This window comes from Xiphophorus hellerii, chromosome 1, assembly GCF_003331165.1.
Source record: "Xiphophorus hellerii strain 12219 chromosome 1, Xiphophorus_hellerii-4.1, whole genome shotgun sequence".
NCBI lineage: Eukaryota > Metazoa > Chordata > Actinopteri > Cyprinodontiformes > Poeciliidae > Xiphophorus > Xiphophorus hellerii.
This window is the reverse complement of record NC_045672.1, coordinates 7,208,322-7,223,174: the sequence shown is the minus strand read 5'-3', so window position 1 is coordinate 7,223,174 and position 14,853 is coordinate 7,208,322. Positions and strand designations below refer to the sequence as shown.

The 14,853-nt window shown below is 37.5% G+C and overlaps 1 pseudogene; it reads right to left on the bottom strand.

Annotated features, from left to right (window-relative positions):
- Nucleotides 1–10,593: 10,593 nt before the first annotated feature.
- LOC116719723 (uncharacterized) lies at nucleotides 10,594–13,669 on the bottom strand (annotated as a pseudogene).
- Nucleotides 13,670–14,853: the final 1,184 nt, after the last annotated feature.

Genomic DNA, 14,853 nt, shown 5'->3' with positions numbered 1-14,853 from the left:
CACACATATATATATATACCTTTGAATTTTGAGGACAGATTTTTTTGTTTTCTACCCAGCGTTTCTCAGCGTCCCGACTGACCTGGAGACTTTCTGTTATATGTATACATAAAAGCAAAAGAACAGTACAAGTATTGAATAAGAATCAAGAAAAGTGATATATTTCATTCATTTGTGTTTAGTGAGAAAAAGGACACATTACTAAAAATATGTTCTTACGATTTACTTTGAGAATCTGAGCCGGAAAGGCTTTCCAACCACCCTTCGGTGGTTTCTTCCCAATGACCCCATGTTCCACCCAGCCGATCCTCTTCGGGTCAAAAAGCATTTTTTTGTCTTTCACAAATATGTCACTGCCCACACTGACCTTATTTTCTTTAACCCACCTAATTAAAACATACATATTTTCTTTTTAGTTCTGCTACCACAAAAAAGCTGCAGCCTCAGGTACGATTTCTTTTCTACGTAAACTTGCGCGAGATTTACATATATGTAATGAGGAATTCGAGACGTCAGTAAAATGAAACATGATTGGATGGGCATTTCAGCTCATCCAATCACAGATTAATTGTATGCAGGTAAGTATAAGCTAAATACCACTGGAAGTGGTACTGACCATATTACATTGGTTAACGGCAAAACTCACAACAAACACATTTTCACTTGACTTAACTGTTTTGATATCTTATGGGAGAACCGAAAAAAATCAAATGGAGTCTTCAAGAAAGAGAAGCAGGATTTATAAAAAATACCTGCAAAATGACACGGTACCTCTGCCCAGCACAACAAGTTGGCTTTGGAGAACAAGAGAGAGTAACGGCATCCGCGGATCTGCTTGTGCTAATGCTAATGATTTCACGTAAGTACATATCCATACAATTTATGTATGCCAGACCACGTTTAGTCTTTTTGTGTGTTAGAACGATGGTTATGCAAAAATATTTATGCAATTTAACAATATAAAGTTCTCGGGCTTCCCAATTACATGGCCTTAGTTACGAGGCTGAAGCTTGCTAATGCTAAAGTGGCTAACGGGAAATTTCCCCTCATTTTTCTTTAAATTAAAAAAAACATTCATCTTTAAAGTACGATATTTAGGCAGTTCTACCCAGGACTAAATTGATTTACACAGAAAGCAGAACCTCTCAAACACCAGGTGTGATTTACAAAACCTTTGACAAATGAAATTTGTCTACACTGTGGTTTGACAGTTCTTATCACAGAGAGCCTTGGGATATCGGAACCAAACTAAAAGAGATGGACTCAAAAGTTAGAACATTTCAAATTCCATCTAACATTACAAGAATGCCTCGATCTCTTGTCCCCAGAGCATATTGGAAAGCCTCAGAATGGAGAGCCTTTCTTTTGTTTTATGGTCCCATAGTTCTAAAATCCATTCTCCCAGGTAGATTTCTAGCACACTTCCTCTTGTTATGCCAATCTGTTTATGTCTTACAAAAAACATCTCTAACTCACTTGGAGCTCTTCTATGCGTCTGAACACCTAAAAGAGTTTGTGCACGATTTCAAAATCTTATATGGCAAATTGCACATGACATACAACGTCCACATTCTCCTTCATCTAAGTGATACTGTCAGAAATTGGGGACCTTTATGGTGTCACAATTCATATAGCTTTGAAGGAACAAATGGCTTCCTCTTAAAATTATATAATGGAACTCAGTCTGTACCCTTACAGATAATAACTTCTTTTCTAATGCTAAAGAATGTAGAAATGATAGGTGATGGTGTGATGGAAAATGCTGGAACCAGAGTAAAACACATTTTAGATGTAGTTATGAGTGGATATAACAGAAAGAAATATGCTAAACCTGTAGATAATGCAGTATTTTTTGGCCATGGTGTTTCCAGAGCCCTCAATCAAAATGCAAAGGAAGTAATTGAGAACCATGTCGGACGCCCTGTAACAGATCAAGCTGTGTTTTACCACAAGGCAACAGTAAACTTTCAAATGTTTATGAGCATTAATTACTGCAAAAAACGTAAGCGGAATAACAGTTTTGTGAGATTGTCTGATGGGAACTCTTGCCAAATTGTCAGTTTTGTAAGCGTTAGCTGTTGTGATGGTTCAAAGCATGTAATGTCATTTGTTAAAAGATGTGTTTCACGACCTAGGTTTTTTATGGACTGTGGACAGTCAAGGTGCCAGATCGAACACATAATGTCCGTCACTTTTGATTTTACAGATTTGACTGCTGTGGACATGAGTGAGTTGGTAGATAAATATGTTATGTACAGAAAGAGCAATGACAGTTATATACTTTGCTTACTGCCAAACAATTTGGAGCGTGATTAATGTCTACGGAACTGCCAATTGTTCTGCATGTGTATTTTTTATTTAATTAAATTATCTATATACATATGTGTGTCTTGGAGTTTGTTTTGTACTATTATTTTCTTGGTATTTCAATGCAAATTCTATTATGTATTTTTTTTATCACACTTAATTGTATTTATTCTGTCATTTAAATATCTATGATGTTGTAAATATTGTGAAGCACTTTGGTCAGTTAGGATTATTAAAAAAGGGGAAAAAAGAAATCTTGGTATACTTTTAGTCTGGTCAAGTCAGTTTGTATATTTTGTTAGGGCATCCTGTTTTTATTGTAACTTTATGGTTGGGTCTTGCATAAAATAGGTCATGTTTGTATTGTTATCTGCCTTAGGAGAACTGACGAAAATTATCTTTTGTGCCAACTCTGTCATATTTACATTGATTTTTCTTTCTGACATGTTGCTTAATATGCATTGTTCAATTTTTAATAAACAAAAAAAAATTATTTCAATGTTAAAAAAATAAAAATTGAATTACATTACAGATGGGTGTGAGTGTTTACTTATCAGATTTATTCCATTGTTGACATATAACATTTCAAAAATATTAAATGTGAATATATATGTTGTACATTCATTAAATATATCTTAAATGTATAACTATAATACATTCAAGTACTTAAAAATATTGAGAAATGTGGGTATGACAGGCAATTTAATGATATTGACATGTGAAAAAAATTATGTGATCACAAGATGCAAGGAACATTGAACACATGAACAAAATACTTGACCACATGTGGAAAATATGACCCACATGTGGGAAATGGGAATCACATGTGATTTTTTTTGTGGATTATGTGATCACATGTGATTTTCATGGGATTTTTTTGTAAGGGTAAATAATTCCAAAGGTCCACAAAACCTGGCAGCACAGTAGAGCAGAAGGCTAGGGCTCAGCACTGGTAGCAACAGGTTACACGCATGGACAAGACACATTGACAAGGACCCAACAGAGACACTGAGTCACAGGTGACATTAAATACACGGGAGGGTAATCACAGAAACGAGACACACCTGGGAAACAATCAAGGGGAAGACAGGACAACACGAAGACTCAGGGACACAGAAAACTCTAAATAAATACACAGAAAAACACAGATCCTGACACCCAACAAGGATAAGTTATAAAGTTCCTTCCTACACACCAGGATTAGTTTCAAGGGGGGTCAGCAGGTTATAGGTTAGAACAGGGGTTTTCAAAGTATGAAAGGGTGAGCCCCCCTCCAAGGAGCACAATGCCTGCTGCGCCCCCCCCAAAAAAATCAACCCACACACAAACAAATGCCACTACAAAACACCTTCTAATTGCTTTTATTTTAGAACCATTTCATCTTTTAAAATGACACTTTATCTGAATGAAATTTAACACATGAACATTTTAAAACATTTTCTCCCATTTTAATTATTTTTATCAGGGCCTTTGTATGGCAAATACGCCCTTTTTTCATTTTTCTAATGATAAGAACAACCCCAAACTCATTTTTCAACCGTTTTCTCAAACAAACGTTACATCTGAGATTCTGAGTTTAATGTTTGAGATACCAACAATGTTTTCACATCTTAACAAAAACATTTTGATCAGATCTTTGGAACACATCTGTAAATGTTGCACATTTCCTTGAAATTAAAAAATAAATCAAAAACCTAAACAGTTGCAAAATCATGGAGCTCTTTTTGTGGCTCATCTAAACAATTTATCTTGAGCTAAAAGAGCGTGCAGTATGAAAGAGCGGAGGCATACAAAGGAAAAAACGATTACGCACGCTATGCGCAAGACAGCAAGCAGATAGCTCCTTTTCCGGTTTATTTTTTCCCTCGCACCGCGCCTCCCCTAAAGTGCTCTGGCGCCCCCTAGGGGAGGCGTGCCTCACACTTTGAAAACCGCCGGGTTAGAACAAATAGATTTAGTTTAAGAACTTTGTCACAATAATGCTTTTATATTAAACAGTTGATATTAAAAAACAGAACGATTTGTTGAAATTTAACCAGAATTAGTCTTTAAGACTTAAGATTTAAAAGGATTCCCAAAGGGACCATGTCAAACGGATTCTCACCCAACCGTAGACTGTTTGGGTGAGAACTCCCATGCACCCTTTAGAATCCTGCTGAGAGCGTAAAGCTGGTCCAGTGGTCCATGGCTGGGACAAAAATTGCACTGCTCTTCCAGAATCCAAGGTCTGACTGTCTGATGGACCCTCCATTCCAGAACCCATGAAAAGACCTTACCAGGGAGGCTTCAGAGTGTGATCCCCCAGTAGTAGGAACACGCTCTATGGTCCCCCTTTTTGAATAGGGGGACCAGCACCCTGGTCTGTCAATCCAGGGGAACTGTCCCTCTTGTTCACACAATATTACAAAGTTGCATCAACCAACACAACCCCACAACATCAAGAACTTCAAGGAACTCCAGGAAAATCTCATCCACCCACAGGGCCTTCCTCTGAGGTACTTTCACCCACCTCAGTGACATCTTCACCAGGAATTGGAAAGCTCAATTCAAGGTCCTCAGGCTCACTCCTGTTCTGTGCCTCTCAGCAATGGTAACTCCACTGTGAAACAGTGTCCAATCCTTGTCAAAGAGAGTGATTCTAGAGCAGTGCGTCAATATGAGTCCAACTAGTTAAAACCTTTCAAACTCGCACACCAGCTTCCGCTTCTTCCCCACTGAAATGCCACATTCTGAGATATTAATATGATGTACATTAATAATTTACTCTGAGATAATATGTTAGACATAAAAGCCAATTTTACAAACTATTCCTTAGAAAGGAATTTCTGTTGGTTCATAATAGTAGGTGTTTGCAATTTCATAAACCTTTGTAATTATCGCTGCTTGAACAATACCCAGCAGGGTGTATTTACCTGCAAACAAGAGGCCATCTACACACGTACTCCACCAACTCTTACAATTAGAAGAAGTAGACGTTTCACACTGTGTTGATTTGTCAGCAAAAGATTTAGGTTCATAGGCCAAAGTTTGAGCTTGAGCAGATTTTCCAGTTGAATTCTTTACCCGTCTACTTTTGCTTTTCAAAGTTTGTGTTTGAGGTAATGTATTAGATGAAGTTTGAAGCTGCTCTTCTTTATGAGTCGCACTTTCCGTCTGAGTCCATATTTCCTTTGATTCAGCCGTGTGTGTAGATGTGTCGGCAGTAGTTTCCGGCAGTATTTCGTCCTGTTGTCTTAACTCAAGCTGCACTTTCAAGTCCCTAATTGAATCTCTCAAAGACTCTATCAACTCATTCATTTGTCCTATCATGCGCTCATTTTGGGCTATCTGAACAAGAAGATTGTTGTTTTCATTGTCCAAATTCAAAATCTTTTCCATAGAACTTTCTTGTTTGTGTTTTGAAGTTTTAGCTTCTTCCATCAATTCTGCCATCTTCATCTTAAGTTTTCTGCTTTCTGCTTTCAATTCATCATTCTCTTCTGTCAAAGAGGATACTTGCGCTGTTCTTTCTTCTTCCAACTCCCTCATCTGATCGTTAGCTGTTTGCAATGTCGATATTTTATGTTTCAGCTTAGCTATTGTGTGTGAAAGATTTTTTATTTGATGTTTGTATTCATTTTCAATGATTTCTATAGGAATTCCTCTATGATTTAAAGCTTCTCTCAACTGTTTAATCTCCTGCCTGTATTTTAAACACCTTCTTTCAAGTCCTATCAACTCCTCATAATGCTGCTGTTGATATGTTTCACAAACCTGACCGTTATCCATTCTCGTCGTAAAACTACCAATTATTCCCACAATATATGTCTTGACAAAGAAACCTTTCCAATGAATGCACACAGTATTCTGTGTTAAACAGAATACTAGGATGGTGACGTCACCAACATCTGTGCTGCTTTGTGCGTCACGATAGCTGCCTGTTGCGTACAAAGCCTGTTCTGGTATCGCTCTGAGCATGCGCAGTGCCACGATGTAGGTTGATGGTCCGAGGAACCAGCGCCATAGAGGAAGAGAGTCGAGACACCCACTGAACGCGGTACCGAGCCACGCAGCTCTAAGTAGGTCCAAACATCTCAGCGCTGTTAGTCAGTTTGAATGGCTTCTGCCACGTCACGTAAATAAACTTATTTTCTTACTTTCTCCCACAACGCCGCTAATTGTTGAGCAATGCCGCTTCGGATGTTATCATCCCATAGAATGGCGATTATCAGTGGTTATCAGCCCCATTGAATGGCCTCAGTTGGTCCCTGCTCCTCCTGCTAGCAGGCTGTTATCAACCATTCTATCGGTGATAACAGCCGCTTGTCGCTAATAGAACCTCTTTTTTTTAAACCTTTTTTTAAAGACCTTTATTTATAATTTATCTGCGAATTTGAACAGGATATTAAGAATTTACTAAAAATACAAAAGCCAAACGTATCCGTCATAAAATTTTAATTAGGTATTGTAATAATCGTTACAGTATTTAAAAACAACTCACTAAAATCTAAAACCGGAGGGTTTTTTTTTTTCTGTTTTGTTTATTTTTGTTCGCTTTTTAAAGACCTATATTTCCAATATGCCTTTTATTTCTTTGGATTTTTTCCCAATAATTCACTCAAAATAAATGCCAAAATTTAACATACTTGGTTAATTTTATTGGATCTTTACAAGACGTGTTCTCTCAATACATGCCGCGTTTTTATCTTCCGGTCGTGCAATTTTATTTATATGCAATTTTATATATATATATATATATAAGCATACAATGAAATTAAAAGGTATATTCTAGAGTTATGTAGTGTTATGAGTTGTCCAACTTCATAGCCTTCCACTAGGTGGCTGTATGTACATCCGAAGTTGCTTGCAATCCATTAATAATGATAAGAAGAAGTTAGGGTTGGCCCTAATCTTATTTTTAATTAAAAAAATAAAAATACGGATGGATTTGCTCATATGATTATATGAAAATCTGTGTTTGTATCATATGAAAATGTTTAATATTTGTATTAGTAGTAATAATAATAAATTACGGATTGCACCCGACAAAACATTAGAGAAGAAGAAGAAGCTTACGTCATTCGACGCGACACTTTCCACGGTCGGAGCTGGTGAGTAGCCCCTGAATCTGTCAAATAAAAATGTAGTAAAAAACCTCAAAAGACCGAAAGTCTACATTAATAAATCTGCTGATGGTAGTTCTATGAGTTAATGTTAGCGAGTATGTGGCACAGCATGTGTTTGTACAGATTTAGACACGTTTTTAACCCTATTTGGTAGAAAAAAGCGAGCTAAAGTAGCCTCTTAAAAGCCAGTCAGGTTCAAATGTAGCTGTCCTTCATACCTTTAATAACAATGTGCTAAAATTTTGTTTTTTTATTATTATTTTATGCTTCTCGGTGTTACAGTATTTCTGTCTTCTTTCTGTTCTCTCCCACTTTAGAACCATGCCTAAATATAAGAGCAGTGTCCGTTGAATCTGTTGATATTGAGTGGAATCCATGTGACCCTCAACTTTAACAAGATTTCCAGTGCCGGCATTGGCCACACAGCCCCAAAGCATGATGGAACCTCCACCAAATTTTACAGTGGGTAGCAAGTGTTTTTCTTGGAATGCTGTTTTTTTTTTTTCCCCGCCATGCATAATGCCTTTTTTATGACCAAACAACTCAATCTTTGTTTCTTCAGTCCACAGGACCTTATTCCAAAATGAAGCTGGCTCGTCCAAATGTGCTTTTGCAGACCTCAAGCGGCTCTGTTTGAGGCGTAATTGCTGAAAAGGCTTCTTTTGCATCACTCTCCCATACAGCTTCTCCTTGTTAACACATACTATCTGTAATAGTGCAGCTAAACTAAATATGAGAAAAAAGTGAAGCCCTGATCATAGTTTAATACACTACACACTACAATTACACTCTCAATGACCATATACATTACTTTATAACAGCCTCGCACTTACAGCTCACAGGGTCTTATTGTTGCGGCACACGTTCAATGTTTGAAATGGAATGCGCCCCATCATTGACACACGGGGCGATGTCATGATTGAACTCACCAGTCTGAGTGGGTAGCAAATTCTGTTAAAGTAAGTAAATCACATTTTCCAGTCATACATTGAAATTATCAGACAGAATTAAATCCTAATGTCAATCGTATTAATAGTTTTCATTAAGCGGCAAAAAGTGTGTAACTGGTCACGTGGCGTGTCACCCATTGATAACCAATAGTAACGTGACGTTGTGGAACTACTGCATCCCACACTGGGATCTTCTCCAGCTGTGTCCTATCAACATGCCTGTCCTAACGATTTCGCGAAGGGAGAAAGTGCCTTTACCTGAACGTGTCGTCTTCTAACCTGGTCAATTTGTTTATTTAAAAGGAAAGATCTTACTCATTCTTTTGCTAACGGGTATTATCTGTGCTACCATGTGGACATTTTTCAAGTGCAATAGTAATGAGTTCAGCTAACATGCTCACCGATGTGTTCGTTTGATACCCAAATGTTTGTTACTATTTAAAGCACTCACATTTGACAGAATATCTTTTCAATACAAAAGCTTTTATTGATGCATTGTACATTTATCAATTGTTTTAAGACAAACTACAGGAAATGCTAACATTGACAGCTTTCGGATAAACAGATGTCACAACTGTGACCAAATTAGAAGTGTCTTTTTTGCAGTCCCAGTGATACATAATATATTTAGAAAAAAACATGTTTAATGACAGATAGCACAACAAAAAATACATCTCCAATAAAAGCTTGTTTTACATTTTTGCTGAAAACAGAAGTGAATGATTTCACAGACCTGAAGATGTTGCACAATGGAGATCCATGGCTATAAAAAGCCAAAAACTACTTAGATCATATGTTAGACAGTATCTTCGAACATACAGACTTGAACATTTTGGACAGTGAGACACCATGTCATTATTCCAGCAAAGAACCAAGTAGTACTATAAGACAATTTTTCAACGTTAAACATTTCAATCTGGAGAGACTCAGACGGAGATGAGAAGACAATTAGAAGAGTTTATTGACAAACAGAATTTAAAGTCTTTGGCGCTCGGGCCCCGGCTGGGTATAACGGTTATCGCAGCGTTAGCAATAGGCTTCAGATGAGCATCCCCGATGCTGTTAGGAACGTCATCCCCCAGGGCCCGGCACTGGTGGTGGAGGTTGAAGAAGGGTGCGGGCCTCAGGACCGGGCGAATGGAGGAGAAGGGGTGGTGGTGGGTTGAGCTCGGCTGGAGAGCGAAGGACACCATGAATGAAGGTCCTTATCAGCTGGGACTTGGTCGATGATTGGACGTGACGTGGCTTGGTCCGGCGTTGATAGGTCGACGATTGTGGGCAGGTCGCTTCAATTAACGGGTCCCGGTGGGGATAAAAGAGTCTTCCAGTTTGAATTTGCGCCTAGGCTTCATGTTAATGTTTCACCTTCGCTCTGAAAGACATAACAAGGCTCAACTTCTGGGAGTCTGACAATGACGACACAAGTTTTTCTTGAATCCACATGCCAGGTGTGACCACTGCTCACGTGTTGCAACGTCGCCACTCACGCCACTTCTTGGCATTTTTTTTTCTCATCACTGAACAGAGAGTGGCAGATGTTGCAAACATCCGTAGTATCTAAATAAAGAAAAATAAGTAATTTATTGACAAATGTAGTTTAAAAAACATAAAAGAAGCATAATGCCTTAATTTATTTAAATGCATACCATCTGTAGTCGGTTCTCTTGACAGCACGTCCGTCAAACCCATAGGCTCTGTTACGCTCCGCTCATCTAAAGAAGAATTAACAGTTTAGTTGCAATGTGATCTCAAGGTAGGTCATACCTTCAAGTAACGTTTAACATATTATACTTTATACGGGAATATGTTGAACTCGAGCGTTACTATCAGTTCTGTGTAAACAGCATATTTAAACATATTGAAACAGTTTTGTTATTAATACTTTTTATTTTTATTCATTGTCGTCAAAATTAGGGCCCTGAGGATGGGCATCCTGCATGTTTTAGTTCTCTCACCGGTGGAAGTTACAAACTTTTCATCATGTCAACCTATTCATAGGCCTTGCATTAAACCAGGAACAGAACTAAGAAATGCAAGGTGCTGGCCATTGAGGAACAATTTTGGGAACCCCTACTTTAAGCTATTGGTTAGTGTGATTTGTATGTAATTATTTCTGCAATTTTTTTTATGTTGAAAACAAATTATTGCCTGCTCATTCATTAGTTCCGTAATTTGAGATGTCTTCTACTTCCTTAAAGTTAAACAAGTGATGCAAGATAAGCATCTATGCTTTAGTTCTGTACTACTGTATTTTGTGGTACATCTAATTTAATAATTTCTTTAATGTTTGCATGTGTAATTAAAGCTGGAAATGTGGTTGATGTACATTTCCAGCTCTTACTGTATTTCCTGTTGAAGAGCTCCTGCACTTTCTTAACCATTGGATCAACCGGTTCTTTTGCAGCAGAAGTAGATGATGATTTTCCTTAAAACACAGTGCAAACAAGAGAGAAAAGATCATGTAAATATTAAGTCCACTAAGCTGTTATTTAAGTTTGAGGTATCCCTGTCAGTTTGTGAAAACCTTTGAAATGCAGTGCAAAGTTGTCCAGTATGTCGAAGAACGAAGAAGCACCTTTGCTGCTCACTTCTAGGACTTCTAAGAAAGGCTTTTAATGGTCATACATCATTACACCAGTCTCTACACCAAGCTTCTCAAGACTGGCAACCTTCAACAAAGATCAAAAGAAGAGTCATTCAAAACAGCAGATATACATAACATTACAAAGGATAGGAATAAAGTTATGGAGCTAGAAAATTTTCATTATTTTAAGTCAGTAAGAAATAAAACATAAGACAGGAAAAAATAAAACATAGAAATATGGCATGTAATATAAACATTCAATATTTCTATTACACATGTTAACAAAAGGTAGATGACATTAATACATTCAAGGTAGCCTTTGAATTTTTATTTTCAATTAGAACACTATGCTTTGCCTAAAAATTATGTGACCCTTATAAATTTATAAGCAAAATAATACAAAAACTTAGCAATACTAATTCCATTTTTAACAATGAAAATTATTGTCACCTTTTTTTTTTGGTTATCAAATTAAATCTTTATATGAAAATGTATTTTCTTTTTATTACCATTACCTTATATGATTAAACACTTTTTTATGATGTGAAACAGTTAAGTGGGGTAAACTGCAAGCACAGACTAAATATGTCATGCGCAAGCGTCTTATCACAGATAAATAATAAATGGCATGTGGAGCAATGTATAGTGCTTCACTCAGTCTAGAGGAACTGAAAGGACTTTACACTACATTAAGTAATTTACACGCTGATGGTGGTGGGCATTAGCTCACCACCCAATAGGGTTATAGCTACAGCTGGTTTCAGGCAGTCTGACAGAAGTGAGGCTGTCATGCACTGGCACCACTAGCAGCCAAAGCATGTCGACTAAGACAGACGTAGTAGGCATTCAAACTGGAAGCCCAATGATTACAGGGTTAACTCCTAACACTATTTCCAATATACAGTTAAATGGCTTGAAAACATTCTTAAGGTCTTAGCATATATGGAAAACCTCTATTTTCATCTGCTTTAGGTGCTTCTTCAATTTCAGGCATCGCATATCTGGGCTCATGTCATCTGAAGTGCGCTGAACTTTTAGAGCTGCTGCCTCCTCCGCATATTGCCTCTTCTGCTCTTCTGCCAAAGTGGACCATTTCTGCGTAATATCTTTCAGGCTTCCTAGCAGGAAAAACAAAACAAAGAAAAACAGCAAGCAATCCATTGACATTGTACAGATCTCGTATGGCTCACCCCGACTCAATGGGTGTAGATTTTGACAAAGTTAAGGAAGCTCTCTAACATTACATGGCAAATAGGAAAAGTTTCATCAAGTACTCAAGATCTCACAAATGTAATTTGACGAGATAAACTAGACAATACAAGTCAGATTTGTTTCGTAAGGATGGCTTGTAAAAAATAACAGTCAAGGGCTCCTGTGAGCAGAGCAGAGCCAATTACAGGGGTGCCCAAACTGGGTCCTTGAGGACCGCTTGTTTTACTTCTCTGTCTGGTGGTTGTAACCTCCTCAACATGTCAATTTTCTTCTTTGGCCTTCTAATGAGCCATGATTGAATCCAGGTGTGTTAACCTAGTTTCAATCATGGCTCAAGGGCATGAAGGTTCCAGCCCTTGAGAATCAACTTTGGAAACCACTGTTCTAGAAAGTAAATCGAACAGAACAATGCAAGTATTACACAACTACAAAATAACTAAGGCAAGATACTTTTTCCAAAAATTAAGTTTATGAATAGCCTGGTAAAAAAAATGACCCATTGTACTACACATTGAAGCATCCAGAGGGTCTGGGCTATGGCTATTGAGACACTATTGCTCACTTAACACTCATTTCTGTAGAGGTGTTAAATTTTACCCAATCACTAATGTTTGTCTGTGACGTATGTCATGTGCCAGTTCAATGCCAAAAATTCTACTTGAAATTGCATTCGCTGCAAAATAAAATAAAATAAATAAATATATAAAATCTGTCACTACAAAGACAGAAGACCTGAGCTCATCGAGGCAGCTGTCCATGTTAATTCCATATTTGGAAGGCCAACAAAGACTGAATGGCTTCCTTTACTTTGCTACAACTACAGGCGGACTGCAATTCTAAAACAGCACAGAAAATTGGCAGTCTTAATAACTTCTCCTTCTGTTTACTGACTGGCACAATGAAACGTCTGCGGGAGATAATCCAAGTCAAGGGGAGAAAGCAAAGGCTGTGCTGTAAGTGAGAATTGCAATGATCAGGCTAGCTATACACACAACAATGCTTGTCAACATAACAGCTACAGTAAATCCTCTCTCACCCTTGTTCTTTAACTGATCCCTGCAGAACAGGTTGTAACCAGACAGGTCCTTGGTGTATAACTTCTTGTTTTTAGGTTGAGAAGAAGATGGGTTTTTTCTTCTATAGTTTCCAATCCAGTTCTAAAAAACACAAAAGTCTTGTTACAAAACAGGAAGCTTGAATTTATTTTTATATAAAATTGCATCTTGCCTTCTGAATTCTGAAATTGAACGGCTAGAAAGAACTTTGGTAAACATACATCAATGACAAACGGTGGCAAGCCAGTGGCCTGGGATGCCGCTCCAACCAGTGGAGATCCCACCCTGGTCATCCCTTCTTTATAGGCTTTCTGGAGGAAGACCTTCGCTTCCTCCGAGATATGTGTTCTCTCTTATCATGAAATGAAAAAAAGCAGAGCATATAAAAAAATAATATTCAGGACAAACACATATTTTCTTAGATCTTGCTGTATAGCTCAATGTTTAAGAGATGCTACACATACCTCTTCTTGACATTGAACCTAAAACAAAGACAGAAAATACAACCATGACTATGAATAAACAGAAGGTAGCTGTTTTTTCTGGTATGTGATAAATAAATATTAGCATGCATTGTGCTTGCAGGGTATCCCCCAGAAAACATGGTAAGCCCGGTGGTTGAGTTTTATGACAGTCAGTCATGTTTTTGAGATAAAAAATGTTAAAAGTTGACGGGAAATTTGAAATTACATTTTGAGAATTGTGTGTTATTGAAAGATTGGAAGATTAATACTTGAACAATAACTATAAAGTCATAGAAAATGCAAACGTTTTACAAAGACTTAAATAAATAAACAATGCTTAGCCTGGTGGGGCAACAAATAAAGAATGATGGCCTCAGGGCTTATAATACACTGTGGGAAACGATGAAATGTAATGAACTGTATGATAGAATCCTAACATTAAATCAATATACTGATATAAACTAGTATACTGAAAAGTATACAGTTTTTTAAGATATATGAAACAAAATTTTAGCACATTGTTATTAAAGGTATGAAGGACAGCTACATTTGAACCTGACTGGCTTTTAAGAGGCTACTTTAGCGAGCTAAAGTAGCCTTTTTTCCACCAAATAGGGTTAAAAACGTGTCTAAATCTGTACAAACACATGCTGTGCCACATACTCGCTAACATTAACTCATAGAACTACCATCAGCAGATTTATAAATGTAGACTTTCGGTCTTTTGAGGCTTTTTACTGATAACCACTGATAATCGCCATTCTATGGGATGATAACATCCGAAGCGGGTGAGCAATAATGAACTGATTCCTAGCTGAGTGAAGCTGACACCCCACCCACGTCAAAAAATTCAGCAAATAGTCTGAGTGGTTAGTGCTCCGTTAGTGCAGGTTTGTGCCGTTAAAATTTTCGTTTGTGCAGCTTTGGTTTTCGAGATATTAAAAATTATATTTTAGGTCATCCAGAGTTCACCATCCCCCCATGTTGCTCCAAAACGAACCAAACTAGGCTACTTCGTTAGTGCTTCGTTAGTGCAGGTTTGTGCAGTTAAAATTTTCGTTTGTGAAGCTTTCGTTTTCGAGATATTAAAAGTTATTTTTTAGGTCATCAGAGTTCACCATCCCCCCATGTTGCTCCAAAACGAACCAAACTAGGCTACTTCGTTAGTGCTCCGTT